This window comes from Lathyrus oleraceus, chromosome 5, assembly GCF_024323335.1.
Source record: "Lathyrus oleraceus cultivar Zhongwan6 chromosome 5, CAAS_Psat_ZW6_1.0, whole genome shotgun sequence".
NCBI lineage: Eukaryota > Viridiplantae > Streptophyta > Magnoliopsida > Fabales > Fabaceae > Lathyrus > Lathyrus oleraceus.
This window is the reverse complement of record NC_066583.1, coordinates 496,713,619-496,728,212: the sequence shown is the minus strand read 5'-3', so window position 1 is coordinate 496,728,212 and position 14,594 is coordinate 496,713,619.

Here is a 14,594-nt window from a genome sequence, read left to right as displayed (position 1 = left end):
TTTTATAATTTAATTTAAATTTTATTTTAAAAATTTTAATAATACATATTTATTTATTATATTGATTGTATTTTATTATTATTATATTATTATATTTATAATAAAATAATTATAATATTTTTTTATACAATATAGTAAACATTTGCTAGGGGTTAAACCCCTCACAAATACCAAAAGGTATTTTATTTAAAAAACAATTAGTCAATTTGCGAGGGGTTAATCCCCTCACAAATACCAAAACACATATTAACCAATTTGTGAGGAGATAATTGGAGAACATTCAAGGATTACATTTTACAAGAGGCTTAGTCCCAAAAAGAATAGCGACGTGATAGGTCCCTCGCAAATAATTTGCAATGACCTGTTTAGATAGACGACTTATCCCCTCACAATTTTTTTGTGAAGAGTATTTTATACTAGTAAGGAGTTTAATCCCTAGTTAAAAATATTTTTTCATATAATGATTAATAAAATTATTTTGATGACTTCACCGTAGAATTTTTCTTGAAAATTTTCCTTTGAAAAAAGTCATGTATCTTACTATATTTTCTTTTATTATTTGTCATCAATTCTAATCTAATGGAGGTAAATTATTCCTTTCATTATCATATATATATATATATATATATATATATATATATATATATATATATATATATATATATATATATATATATATATATATATATATATATATATATATATATATATATATATATATATATATATATATATATATATATATATATATATATATATATATAATTCTAGCCTAATGAGAATAAGATCGAAACATAAATTACTACTAAAAATAAAAAAATAAGCTATTTACAAGAATATCCTTCAAGTCTTATTGTTTCAAAGGAAGGACCCTGATATTTCTCTAAATGATGTTGATGGGGATTTACTGCCGCATGGTATCTAGATCCTCAGGAGAGGCGGGGAATATCATGCTCTATCATCCCTCACACAAAGTTTGCTTGTTATCTACTGTGGTCATGTCTATGTAACTAGCATGAACTTGAAAACGCAACTTTCCATATAGATATAAAATTACAGCATTCGACTGTTTTCTGGATTAGTCGGTAATAGAATTAATTACCAAGTTTTCAAAAACAACTTCACACATTGTAGAGCCCTTTGCGAATGAAGATAATTCCATTGTCATTTGGTGTTTCGCTTTTATATTTACACAATAATTATACTTAAATTTCATAGTCTTCAGTCTTTTTGAATTTTGCAAAATATACTTTGCAAATTGGATCTCAGATTCCGTGCCTTTACAATATGCAAGACAACATGTTCTCAGATGCAATGAAAGACACTTTGGAACTATTGGTGGATCGTTCCAACTTCGGTCTTGATATTCACAACCCTGTATGACTAAACTTTGAAGTTTGTGGCATTGTTGAAGCATTTGTTGCAACCAACCCCACATATTAAAGAAAAATTTAAGTTTCACATGTGTCAGATTATGAAACATGGGAAGTTTACTACACCATTTCAATTGTGCCTGCATGAGTTACACAAGTGACAAGACAGTACATGCGAATTCTATATAACCAACTGCAGTCCCCAACACAACTGCAATTGCAACTCATGCAACCATGTCCGCAACTGCAATTTAAAACTATGGACTACAGTTAAAAAAATCATGAATTTACAGAAAATTAAAATATATATTGTCATACCTGTTCCATATGTAGAGTCTCCACATTGCGAACCAAATGAAGAGGAATAATAGAATCATGACAATAAATCTTTGCTCGGACTAAACTAGGTAACAAGCCATCAAACTCTTCCGCTGGGACACGCAAACCATTATGAAAACCTAAATATTTGGTTTCCAATTCCTCAAGTATATGACAACCAGAGAGAAGTTTAACAAGCAATTCATGCCGTTCGAAAATCATTCTCTTTAAATGAAGAATTTTAAGAACAGGAAAATCCACTTGATGAGAAAAACCATTCACTATTATTCCTTTCAACTTAAGAACCTTAAGGGTCTTGCAACTATGAATACTAGGTGGTAATTTATGTCACCGCTAATGTTAAGATTCTCAATTCCTTTATTCATTAAATAGGAAACAAATAGATTAATATCATTTTGGTTATGAATTGAATGACCGTAGATGCAATTGAAACGAAACGAAAGGATTGGAAGTTCAATTTTTCGTAAGAGCATCAATTTGTGTATATAATATCCAAATGAGGCCATGTGTTTGAAGGATTTGCAGTGGAATTCGAGAGTGAGGACTGAAAGCCATAATGATTTCCATCTCTTAGAGAGGATGCTTGTGGTTGCAGCATGTTTCGTTGGAAGAAAAGAAAGAATGTGACACAGAATTGAATCGTGCAACTCACTAATTCTATCTGTCATTATCTATATCCTCAGTATCACCATGGTAGGGGAGATCACATGCCGTTATTAGTTCAATGCTAATGTTTCAAATATGGAAAGGGTTTGTAGTGAGTATATTATCTATTTAGGGTTTTTAAAAAAATTCATTAATTGGGTCTAAAATTATAACCCCTATAATTATACCTTGCACCCCTATATTTTTTTTAATGACTGTACTGTTTAAATAGAAAAAATGAAAATTGAAACTTTTTGATATTTTATATTATATTTTGAGAAAATATGAGTAAAATGTTATCTTTGTCTCAAATCCTTGTGAAACTTTAAGAAATGTTTTGGATGAATTATATGATAATTTTTTATTATTTTATGAGCTCCGTCTCAAATCCGTATGAAATATTGAGACATATTTTCTGACAAAACATATAATGATGTTTTGTATAAAGTCTATACGAATCTTTGAGACATATTTCGAATACAGTATAAAATAAGGGTTTTACTTTCTTTCTTTTTTATAAGGGTTTTACTTTTCTTTTCTTTTTTTATAGTTTTGTTTCGTCACAAATTGTGTGAAATATTGATACAAATTGTAATACCCCACGTAATTCTATATAGAATCATATTAATTAAAGAATTAAAAATTTAGTTAATGAAACAAACATCATATAAATAACATCCAAGAATTACTCAAACACATCGTATATAATAATAATAATACATCACATGTCCATGATAATTTAATCAGAAGAACACAGCGGAAAACATCCATCAGACACCATCATATTCAACCTTCAAGTCTTCAAGCGAATCCTCCAGTTTCTACTGCATACTTGAAAACAATAATATGATTGGGATTACTAAATTTAAGTGGAATTATTTATCCTAAGGGTTCAGTCAGATTTAAATGTTACTAATTCCCTTGGCGTTCTATCAATACTAACTCTTGTGGTTTTAATACAAAATCGGAGATCGAAACATATCAACTTCATATACATGTGGGAGTCGACTTCCTACTTAATTTTGGCAAGAGAATTGAGAAACTACAAATTTAGGTGTTTGGTTTGATGGTGCTTGGAGGTGGGAATTCGGTTTCAATTTAGTGGATATTTCCAAGGGGCAGAAGAGTTGTTGTGTGTTGTTGGATGTCTTATTCAGGGTATGTTCGGTTCCAACAATGGTTGATAATTTTGTATGGTGGAAAGATGCAAAAAGATTTTCGGTCAATTCTAGCTACCATGTGTTGCAACAACTGTCTTCTGAGGGCTGCGCTTTGGAGGAAAATATATGTCTTGCATGTATTTGAAATTCGAAGGTTCCGAGAAAATTTATGATTTTTTGTTGGAGGTTGGTGATTAATAGCTTGACATTGTTGAGAATGTAATTTATGATGTCAAAGTATATTGTTGTCGAGACACCTAGGTGTCGAAGTGTCAAGGAGTTAGCCTCGACATGGTTTTTTACTTAGGCTAAATTTTACAATGTTAGCCGAATTAGGTATTTGAGTTTTGCTTGAAGAGAAAGCAAGCCCAAAATCTATAAATAGGAAGTATCCTTTATTGATTTTAAGACATACAACATTAGTCCAATTGTGTTTAGTAGTAAATTTTGTAAACAAAATAAGTTTTTATTAATATTTAAGGGATCAAACTCAAAAATATCCCAAAACATATTTATGTGAATTATGACCTTTGAACATACTGCTATCGAAATCGAAATGCAATATTTGGGATGATAATTGGAACTTGACTAAAATCGAAATGTAAAAGCTTTGACAGTAAAGTAACAAAAATCGAAATATAAAGACTTTAAATGTAAAATGAATGAAAGTAACTTAAATGAAATAATGGCTTAAATATAAAATACTTGAAATTTATAAATGTGGAACTCATAGGTACATTTTCTCACTTGCTTCTCAACAACACAGGTACTTTGAGTTTGTAGGATTTTAGTACAATTGTGGACCCTTACACCATAAGCACGGGTCTACTTAAATACTAGTCTAAAATAACTGCACACAATAATAGACTACGCACATCGCGCCACATTTTGCTTCCATGCAAACCTTTCCCTTGATAGATTTCTATGTGTCTATAAATAACCATCTGATTTTATCCAACTCCAACTCATTCGACTAATCAGAATAACCAACCTAAATATTGGAAATCTCACTAAGTCCAAAACTCCACAAATACCTCTTGATCTTTGACTAGGATTCAACTAGGAATCGTCAAGACCTATTTCGACAGATCGAAGTCATCACATCAACCTACGGTCCTGATTGGCCAAATTCGAATTCACTCCTCACCATGGCATGCCCTTGTGTCTTACTTACCATTAATATCTATGTCTAAAATCTAAGGTAACAAATTTCCCCCCAAAACGCCATATTTTGATTTAGATTAGAAAAGAGAAAGGTGACATTTTTTAGTGTATTTTCGACATTGTTTCAACTTCTCCGCTGACATCACCGTCATCATTACCACTTTACTGCGTGTTGTCATTTTCCATAAGACCATTTTAGAATCCCATTCACGTATTTTCGACAAGAGAAAGGTGGTATTTTTTAGTGTATTTTCGACAATGTGTGTCTTATTGAATCTTGGCTTTGTTTGGATGCATGTAGCTATCATGCACGTATGATGGCTTGACATGGCACCTTGATCATGAAGATGTTTCGAAAATCATGGTGAGTAAAAATGGTAGTTTGGAAAGAAATCAAGCCTCATGTATAAAAGTTTAGGACTAAGGCTTAGGATTGGGAGTTGACTCTGGTCAACTGTTTGACCAAAAAGTCAATAGTTGACCAAAAGTAAACTCTAGGTGAAAGCATGTAAATTTTTGCAAATTTTGATTTTTGGTTGTTGTAATGAATGTTTGAATATTCTTGTGATGAAAATGGTCATAGAATGGTGTATTGTGTATGTAACTTGAACTTTAAGAAACATGATGTTTTCCTCCAAATCTTGCTTTTTGAATACCCACAGATATGAGCTTGAATGAATCTTGCATCTTGTTATCTTTGTCTTGAATCTAAGTTGCAAAGTCTTGAACCAAATGAACAATCAAAACCACACAACCATGTAGTATCCATAGGGAATGGTCAACATAAAATCAATCTTAAAGTTGACCTTTACTTGACCAAAATCAACCTGAGCATAATTTTCAAATATCCATGTCATGATGCAATCCATAGTAACCAAAGACCATAATCCAAGACTTAGGGTTCCACAAGACTTTAGTCCAAGATATGAATCTCCTAAGTCAATTGTATCATCAATATTCCATAGGTTGGATCCCTAGAGAAACCCTGACACAGTGCAAGGCACAAATAACAAATACCTTTGAATCAATGCTGCTTATTTGGAAAATGCAATTAGGAACGAATGCCCTAAATGATTATAAGTATGCAGATGAATTGAGGATCATGAGCCAAAAAAAAGGAAAAAAAATAGGGTAAATTTTGGGGTATGAGAAAGAGCCCGGGTCCATATGGTTTCCCTCTTGGATCTTTTAAGAAGTGTTGGGATTTAGTTAAATATGGTGTAATTAAGTTTGTTCGAGAATTTTACGAGCATGGTAAGCTTCCTAAAGCTATCACCCCGTCTTTTATTGCTCTCATTCCTAAACCAGATAATTCGCAAAGTATTGATGAGTGTAGCGGTAAATTCATGACCATTAAGCTATGGATAAACTTAACGTCAATAAAACCAAAGTCGCCACCGCGCTTTTATTGTTTCCAAAGGAAAAGGGAAAAGTAATAACAAAACCCAAAGATAAGAAGTTTTCAAATCAAAACTAATAAAATGCCAGAGATTACAGGTAAGGGGGTTGGTTACACAGAGGAAAAGTGTTAGCACCCAAAGTGTCTTAGGTACTCCTAGGAAACCCTTTTTTTGTGTGTAAGTGTTTTGGTAAAAAATGTTTGAAACAAATAGAGTGTGGGGATGAGAAAAGAATTCATTAATTATATTTTTTTTGTTTGACAAGATCTTAGGACTTGTGCCTACGTACCAACATAAAAATGAGGGATCAAAACCTCGTAGTTCGTGGTATCAATTTAAAAATTAGTGGATTGCTTTTAATCAAAATTTAAGTTTAAAAGAGGCACAAAGGGCCTAAAAGGTTTGAATGAGTGTTAGTTCTTTTTGTCTTTTGAAATTTTCAGTCAATATGGTTAAGTTTATTTACAAGTTTGATTTAAGAAAAAAAGTTTTAAAAAATGCAATGGCATAAGGCCAAAGTTTCTAATTTGAAATAAAGTCTAAGTTTTGAAATCACAAGAAAAGAAGGTTTTGAAAGGGGGTTGGGGGGATTTTGAAATTTAAGAAGTGGGAGGAGATGAAGAGGCTAATCCTAAGCATAAAATTAAAAGTTAAGAGTTGAAAAGATCTGACCAATTGGATGCAATACAACAGACAAGAATGTCATGTAGAAAACCCACTTTCCCTTTGGACTTTGAATCAAGCAATAATCAGCAAGCAATTAGCAATATGAAGAGCAAGGCATCAAATAAAGATGGTCACATCCAAGCAAGCAAATCCCACAACTAGCGGTCTTTTTTGTCTTTCTTATGTACCAGATGAAATACTCCTTGATTAACTCAGAAAAAGATATTAGGTACAAAGTCAAAATAACAGTTGCATCAAGACCATGTAGCAGATGAATTCAAGTGGATCCCAATACTTGCATCAGATGAAAGCTCAAATTACAATGACTTGGTCTAAAAAATATTGGCATTGGCCAAGTCCTTTTGCATAGGGAATGCTGCCTAAGTCCTAACTCCAAAAGTTCAGATCAAACCCAACAGTCCACACAAAGCATTTTTTCAGGGGTTTTGTTATTTATTAAGTATTTTAAGGTCCTAAGACCACAAACACAAAAAAATACACAAACAAATATGTACAATCACAATATATGGCTCAAATGAGTAAAGTGAAAATGACATAAACAAAAACAAGTTAAATGATATGTAAATGACAAATGAATGGTAAATGACTTGAAAATAAATTGCATAAAGTAAATGACTTGAAAATAAAAGTAATATTAATACAAGTTAGTCAAATGTTAGTTGATTAGATGTTAGTGATGTTTTGTTTTTAAATTGATTAAGTCATTCTTTGGAGAACACTCAACCGTCTATTCATAAGCATGGATCCTTGAACCAAGACATCTTCCAAAGGAAGTAAAAAAGGGCAAGTTTCCACACAATACTGTCGCACCTCAAAAAATCTGATTCCTCGCGATGGTCGCGGAAAAAATTTGTTCGAATAGAGTCGCCACCGAACTTTATTTATTCCAATGAAGGAATAGGAAAATATCGATAAAACCTTTGTGAAAAAACAGAATAATGGTCGTTGCAACCATATTCGAGCTCGGGAGTCGATTACGCAAGGGGAAGGTATTAGCACCCTCACGTCCGTTGTACTCAACGGGAACCTTTTAGTCTAATTTGATATTTGAATGTTAGTTGAATGTTATATGCTTACTTCGAATGATTAAAATAGATAATAGATATGGATGGAGACCTCAGAAATGGGGGAAAGGGAGGTTTTTTTATTAGTGTACTCGCCAAGATCTCGCAATCTCGTGACTACGTATCCTTATGGTGCAATAAGGAAATCAGAGCATTCGTAGTTCGGGGAACTACGGTTGGTTGGTGTCTTTTAATGAACAGCTATTTAGATCGCGTTCTAAAGGCTAAACGTTGGCTTCTCTACTCTCGGCGGAGGCTTAAGAACTAGTTTGTTGTGCGCATTAGAAAGGATTAACAGTGTTCCTTTTGAAAAGAGTTTTGGGCACAAGTTGAATTGATATGTTTGATGTTTTGTTTGATTGGTTTTGATCGCACGGGGGCGAGAGATTAGGTTTAGTGTGTTTGGTATTGTGAAGAACGACAAAAGATTGAGCAATGTGGTGCACGCCAATCGTTCAATTCTTTCGAGGAATAATTAGGCGAACGCCTCTTATTTCCTTTTTCGTTTAAATTTATATTGAAAGTTTGTTTGCGGAATTTGAATATGCACGGTAGTGAGGCATGCGCCTCCCACTTTATTATTCAAAGAATAATAAGGCGTGCGTCACTTATTCCCTTATCCAAGTTTATTTAGTGTGTTTTAATCGGAAGTCGATAATTTGAGCAATATGGCGAGCGCCAATTATTCAATCATTCAAGAAATAGTGAGGCGACCGCCTCCCATCTTTTATCATCCGATATTTAATTTATAAAAGAAATGTTATTTAGGTATTATAATTGGTTTGGAAAAATAATTTAAGTTTGTAAGATTGGCGTTTAATCGAATGACAAGAATTCGAGCAATATGGCGTGCACCAATCGTTCGAGTTCTTGAGAAATAGTGAAGCGAACGCTTACTATGTTCTTTTTCATCCAAAGTTATAATTTAAAAAGATAGAGTCTTTTAGAAATTATAGTTGATTTGGAAAAATAATTTGAAACGAACGATTTAAGATTTTTATCAGAAGTCGATAATTTGAGCAATATGGCGAGCGCCAATCGTTCAATTATTTGAGAGATGGTGAGGCGAACGCCTCCCATTCTTTTAACATCCGAAAATTAGAATTAAAAATGTTTTAGAAGATATATTAATTTGGAAGAAATGATTCGAATATTGTGGTTGAAGCTTTAATCGGGTGACAAGAGTTCGAGTAATATGGTGTGCGCCAATCATTCGAGTACTTGAGAAATAGTGAAGCGAACGCTTCCTATATCCTTTTCAACCCAAGTTTACGTTAAAAGACAAAATTCTTTAGAAGTTAAATTGTTTATAAAATGGTTTGAATTTGTACGGAGTGTTAGTAAAGTTATTTACATGTGAGGTTGATGGCGATGCTAAAAGCAATCGACTTACAAAGATATGGAAAAAGGGCTTGATGTTAAATCAAGAATCGTGTGATTTTTTTAAAGTGGTTTAACCATGGTTTTGGATCGATGATGAAATTGAATGATATTGAATTTGTTTGAAATGATCATGAATTGATTAAAGTTCGATTAAATTGATTAACTAAATTAATTAAGATTAATTATCAAAATTATTTAATTAAATCAAATAATTAATTTAACTAAAACTAATTAATAGTAATGAACTAATTCGTCAAAATTTAATTAATTTATTTATTATAATTAAAGAGAAAGAATTAAGTGATGGTATCGCTTTGTTTAATTGAATTGGTTACAAAATATGCTCAAGAACCGGTTTGCACGAAATGACAACACAATTAATGTCATCCGTAAGATCACAACGCGGTGAAATATTCCATTGAGGTTTGGACGAAGTGGAGAGGATGAGGGAACGATCCTCTGAATTTTATCTCTTTTTTTTTGTTTTCTTTCTGTTACTTAGAGAGAGCTAGTAAAAATTCGTTCCACACGTCCTTTTCTCTTTCCTTTTTCTTTCTTCTTTTTTTCTTTTGTTTCTATTAGAGGACCCGAGAGAGAGTCCTGGTTTTTTGCCACCCGTCCCTTATTTATTTCCTTATTCTCTCGCCTAACCGTTGGGATTGCAGAGAGGAAAATAAAATCTTTTTCTTCCAATAATATAATGCCAAGTGTCACGTTGATAGTGGGATAAAAATCCTCTCCAATGCCAGTTATATGAAAGTTGTCAAACGGGTATCTTCCCAAATGTGCAATTTCATTTTTTATTCAAGCTTTTTCATATTAATATTAATATCATTTGATTTTTGTATAATTGGTAAATGAGGAAACAAAGATAAAAATTAAAATAAAATAAAATCTTCATCCTTTAAAATAAATATATAAAATAATTAAAACTAAAGTATGAGAAACCCTGTTTTATTTTGATGATTAATTTGACAAAGGAAATAAGAATATAATGACCAATTATGAGGAAAAGCCATGTAGGTCCCCATGTGCTCAAGATGATTGGGTATGTGGAGAACCTTGAGAGGTTGGGTTTTCTCCTTGGAAAGGAACTTGTGACTAATTTGATTTTGCAATCGCTGCCAAAGAACTTAAGTTAATTTGTCCTTAATTTCAACATGAATTATATGTACAAAACTCTTTCTGAACTGTTAGGCATGTTAAGACTTGTTGAGCAGAATCTGAAGTCAAAAGGGAAGTCCATTCTGATGATCGGAAATGGAAAGAAGAAGAACAAAAGGTCCACCAAGCAAGGTGGTAAAGGGAAAGGCAAGGAAGTTTCCAAACCCAAACCCACTGCTCTTGCTTTGAAGCCTAGTGGAGGTATAGCAAAGGATGACACCTGCTTCCATTGCGGTAAGACCGGACACTGGAAGAGAAACTTCCCAAAGTACCTGGAAGATAAGAAGAATGGAGTGGAGACATCAACTTCGGGTATTTTTGTTATTGAAATTAATCTATCTACTTTTGCATCATGGGTATTAGATACTGGATGCGGTTCTCACATTTGTACCAATGTGTAGGGGCTAAAAAGGAGTAGAGATTTGGCAAAAGGTGAAGTTGACCAACGAGTTGGCAATGGAGCAAAGGTTGTTGCTTTAGCAGTAGGAACTTATGTATTGACTTTACCTATGGTTTAATAATTCAGTTAGAGAAATGTTATTATGTACTTGCAATTAGCAGGAATATTATTTTCGTTTTTTGTTTGGACAAGTTTGGTTTTTCATTCATAATAAAGAACAATTGTTGTTGCATTGATTTGAATGATATATTTTATGCTACTGCACAAATGAACAACGAAATATATGTCCTTGATCTTGAAATGACTATTTATAACATTAATACTAAAAGGATGAAACCTAATGAGTTAAATCCAACTTACTCTTTGGCATTGTCGATTAGGCCACATAAATGAGAAACGCATTTCCAAACTCCATAAAGATTGACTCTTGGACTCTTTTTATTATGAATCATATGAGACATGCAAATATTGTTTAATTGGAAACATGACAAAGTCTCCATTCACAAGAAAAGGTGAAAAAGCTAATGATCTTTTGGCCCTCATACATACTGATGTATGTGTACCATTGAACATACCATCCAGAGGAGGTTTTTAGTACCTCGTCACATTTACTGATGATTTCAGTAGATATGGTTATGTGTATTTAATGAAACATAAACCAGAGTCCTTTGAAAAGTTCAAGGAATTCAAGAATGAAGTACAAAGCCAACTAGGTAAGAATATTAAAACTCTTCTATCAGATTGAGGTGGTGAATATTTAAGCCTAGAGTTTGATGACCATCTGAAAGAGTGGGGGATTCTCTCCCAACTTACTCCTCCTGGAACACCCCAATGGAACAGTGTATCTGAGAGAAGAAATCAAACCTTGTTATACATGGTTCGATCCATGATGAGTCACACCGATCTTCCAAACTCCTTCTGGGGACATGCACTATTGATAACAGCTTACACACTTAATTGTGTTCCATCCAAAAGGTTGAGAAGACACCATATGAGATATGGAGTGGTAAGAAACCACATATGTCTTATATGAAGATTTGGGGTTGCGAAGTTTATGTGAAACGACAAATTTCAACTAAGCTTGAGCCCAAATTTGACAAATGCTTATTTGAGGGGTATCCTAAAGAAACAAGAGGGTATTACTTCTACAATCTTTCTGAGGGCAAAGTATTTGTCGCTCGAACTTGAGTCTTCCTAGAAACGGATTTTATTTCCAAAGGAATCAGTGGGAGGAAAGTAAAGCTTGAAGAAAATCAAGAATCACAAAGCATTGATACACCTATGGAGGAATTAGAGCACGAAACATAAGTAGTTGTGAAAGAGCAACCTGCTCAAGTAGAACAAGACCAGCGTAGGTTAAGCAGGATACGTCACCTACCTGAGAGATATAGATATCTCATAAATGATCAAGGTGGTGTATTACTCATGGGTCAAGATGAGCATGTGACCTACCGAGAGGCCATAACGGGTCCTGAGTCTGAGAAGTGGCTAAAAGCCATGGAATCGGAAATGGACTCCATGTACCCAAACCAGGTTTAGACCTTGGTGGAGCCTCTTGTAGGAGTTAATCCTATAGGATGCAAGTGGGTCTTTAAAAAGAAGACTGACGTGGATGGTAAGGTACATACCTATAAGGCAAGACTGGTTGCAAAAGGATATAAACAAATTCATGGGGTTGACAATGATCAAACCTTTTCACCAGTTGCAATGTTTAAATTTGTTCGGATTTTACTTGCTACTGCTACATATCATGATTATGAAATATGGCAGATGGATGTCAAAATTGCTTTCTTTAATGGGAATCTTCTTAAGGATGTGTACATGACACAACCTGAAAGATTTGACATACCAAAAGAAGACCAAAAGATATGCAAGTTACAGAGATCAATCTATGGATTGAAGCAAGCTTCCAGAAGTTGGAATCTTCATTTTGATGAAACAGTAAAACAATATGGATTCATCAAGAATGAAGATGAGCCTTGTGTCTACAATAAGGTTAGAGGGAGCATGATTGTCTTCTTGGTATTATATGTAGATGACATATTACTCATGGGAAACGATGTCCCTACCCTGCAACAAGTAAATACTTGGTTGGGGAAATTCTTTTCTATGAAGGACCTAGATGAAGCAGCCTATATATTAGGAATCAGGATCTATAGAGATAGATCACAAAAACGTCTTGGCCTAAGTTAGAGTACATACATAGACAAAGTGCTGAGATGCTTTAATATGCATGATTCCAAGAAAGGATCCATATCTATGCAACATGTCTTGTGTCTATCAAAAAAACAATCCCCTTCAACTAAGGAAGAAAAGGATCGCATGAATTAGATTCCATATGCATATGTAATAGGATCTATCATGTATGCCATGTTATGTACTCGACCAGATGTCTCGTATTCTTTAAGTGCAACGAGTAGGTACCAATCTGATCCTGGTGATGCTCATTAGGTAGTTGTCAAGAATATCCTTAAGTATTTGAGAAGGACTAAGGACTCATTCTTGATATATGGAGGTCAGAAAGAGCTTACTGTAATTGGATACACCGATGCTAGCTTCCAGACAGATAAGGATGACTTTAGATCACAATCTAGTTATATGTTCTGCTTAAATGGTGGCGTTGTGAGATAGAAAAGTTCAAAGCAAGATACAATTGTTGACTCGACAACCAAGGTCGAGTATATTGCTTCCTCAAGTGCACCAAAGGAAGTTGTTTGGATCAAAAAGTTCATTAGTGAACTTGGCATAGTTCCTAGCATTGTGGATCATATTGATACCTATTGTGATAACAATGGTACTATCGCACAAGCTAAGGGGCCTAGATTTCACCAACGATCCAAACACATACTTAAGCGTTATCACCTCATTTGAGAGATAATAGATAGAGGAGATGTGAAAATATGGAGAGTACCTACACTTGACACTATTTCTGACCTACTGAAAAAGCCTCTTGCGCAGCAGAAGCATGATGTCTATACTAGATCTATGGGCATTAGGGGTACGCTTGATTGGCTCTAGTGATAGTGGGAGATTGTTGGTGTAAGCCCTAGAGGCCAATACTTTTGGTAGTTGTATCTAATTATTTATTATTAATAAAAGGCTTTTTCTTTATTATGTTTGTTTAATAAAGTCCATAGAATAGCTAGTCTGTTTAATGTATCAAGTGTGACTTAATCGTCAGATTCCATTAAACATAAGAACATTGCTCTTAAAGTATCTGTAGTCGAGCTTTGTTATGAAGTGGGATAACATTAAAGCATTAAGACTATTATGTATATAGACTAATGATCACATATCATGGATCATGGATAAGGAGTTATCAAGTCTATGAGTAATATTTATACTGGATTGACCCACTATTAGAATACTACATAAAATGTTATGCAAAGTGTCATAAGTTATTCTCATGGTGATAGTGGTGTATACCACCCTTCGATCTGAAACTACTATGGACCCTAGATGTAGAGTCGAGTGCGTTATTGTTGATCAAACATTGTCCCTAACTCGATGACCATAAAGACAATTGATGGGTACTCCACGAAGCATGCTGAGGGACATAAGTGACCTAGATGGAATTTTCCCATCCTGTATAACAGGATAAATTTCCAAGGGACCAATATTGAACTGGACAAGCATGACACGGTCTATGCCTTGTGTTCAATATATACATAAGGGCAAAAAGGGTAATTGTACACATAAGTATTATCACAAAAGGGATTTGTGAGATCACATGACATTTTCGTGTCTTGGGTACCAGTGATGTGTTGCTAGATATTGCTCACTGTTTATTATGTTAAATACGTGATTTAATATAA